The sequence below is a fragment of the Chrysemys picta genome, chromosome 2 (assembly GCF_011386835.1).
Source record: "Chrysemys picta bellii isolate R12L10 chromosome 2, ASM1138683v2, whole genome shotgun sequence".
NCBI lineage: Eukaryota > Metazoa > Chordata > Testudines > Emydidae > Chrysemys > Chrysemys picta.
Window position 1 is genome coordinate 213,796,043 of NC_088792.1, and position 1,989 is coordinate 213,798,031.

Sequence of the window (1,989 nt, forward strand, 5' to 3'; positions counted from 1 at the left end):
TGTATGAGCAAAATTCAACTGAAAATGAACGGGGCAGAGGTGGAGAATTTAATCATATGGGAGTTGCCCTCCAGCAGATCTTAAAATGACCTTGTGAGATATTTCTCATCTGAATCTGGAGTAAAGAGAAAAATATGTAGCATAAAAGTATGCAGCCATGACTAGTGAGAAGTCCTCTTGACTGCCTAGAATTCTGGCATAAGGATCATGAAAGCTTCATGGTGACATTGAAACCAGCATCCCTGGAAGTTAAAGAACTATTTCCAGAAAAAGTGAGTTGAGACATGTTCCCCACAGTTTACAATCCTCCAAACCCCATAAAACTGTTGAGATTTCTTACTGAGTTCACTTCCCAAGCAGATGTCTTCTTTTTAAGAAAAAAAAAACCCTCTTGTTATATTAAAAATTAGAGAATGTGGAGTGGTGAGAACAGATGCACACAGAGGTGAGAAGGTCTAGCTTGGAACTTCATACAAGTCAAATTTGGAATTAGTGCCATAGAAACCTGTTGAAGTGCCAGATTCATAGGGTTTTTGTTCCCCCCACTTTGTTGATTTTTACCATTTACATATTTGTGAAATATAGCAATTGCTGGCCTTGTTAAAACTGGTGTCTTGGTGATAGTCGAAGGATACAGCCTCACGCCCCATTTTCTTCTATAATTATTGTTCTACTGGAAGCTTACAATAGGATCTTGAAAATGATAACACTTTGCTGTATCCCAGAAAGTCATCTGTAAGGTAAGAAGTCATCTGTCAGGTAAGAAGTCAAGAAATAAGCCAGTAAAAGAGATTCACATTATTCTTACTGATTACACTAACTGGTTTAAATAAAAATGACACAGTTATGTTTCCTTCAGTGGCATTGTAGTTCCTTTCCTAGTTTTCTATAAGCTTGTTATAAGAGAGAGAACGGAAAGATCATAGATCACTACCAATGGGAAAAGAAGCTTCCTGGAAAAAAATGTCAAAAGTCTTGTTTGATTCTCATATTCATTTTGCAAACAGTTCATTCATTAAGACTGGCATGACAAAATATTCAAGTGTTCACAGAGTGTGAAAGAGACAGACTCCCACGTATCTGTGAATGATAAATAAGATGCATCCAGGATAGACCTACATTTTGGGGTGTTTGTTCCCTTGTGTCCATTCCTGATTCAGTAGCTAGATTCGGTTGCTAACTAGTGTGGTACCATCTCTGCATCTCACAGTTTTTCCTTAATCCTTGAATGCAAGATATAGAGTAGAGGGGGAACAAAATGAGGGGTTTCCTGTCAGTTTTGTTGACACCAGTAACAGATGACCAAAAAAACCCAACAAACAAACAAACAAAACAGCACACCCTGGATTTATACTAAAACTATATATAATGTTGACCAAGACACTCTGGAGACATAACGTGTATGTGGCACTGAAGTTTCATTGTATCGACTGTCATTTATCCAAAGGAAATCACAATGAGAACTCAAACAAAAGTTCTTTGTAGAAGTAAATCCACCTGCACCAAAGAATCATGAATATATCATAACAAATATTCTTTGCCATCTTCTTCTATAGATGTTAAGGGCTAAACCAATGAAGCTATACCAATTCATACCAGCTGAGGAGCTGGCAAATATTGCTAAATACGTTTAATGTGACAGTCTGTTCTAGCAAATATCAAACTGAAAATTCCTACTACAATAAATAGAATGGTAAAGCGAAGCTGAAATGTTTTAGCTAAAACAAATTTTAGAATGTTTTAAGATCCCAAAGCAGGAACAGAATGTTTAAACACACAAATAAATTCCATTTTAAAAGATCAGATTATCTTTTAAAACCATTTTATACCCTCCACTGACCTCAGTGGTATTAGTCTTGATGTTTACACAATTGTAAGAGAGAACACACAGGCCCCAAATATTTTGAACAGCTTCTCTTTTGCTCATCGGCCAAGATATCAGTACAGGTTTCTGTGCTTGATATGGACATGGCGGCAAAATGAGGACAG

General features: G+C 36.8%; 1 long non-coding RNA gene across 1 annotated transcript; it reads right to left on the bottom strand.

The window, feature by feature from the left end:
* Nucleotides 1-377: 377 nt before the first annotated feature.
* Nucleotides 378-1,226, bottom strand: LOC135981156 (uncharacterized). Its single transcript, XR_010598119.1, has 2 exons — nucleotides 1,120-1,226; nucleotides 378-733 (listed from the first exon to the last, which is right to left on the bottom strand). It is a non-coding gene; the product is annotated as an uncharacterized LOC135981156 (long non-coding RNA).
* Nucleotides 1,227-1,989: the final 763 nt, after the last annotated feature.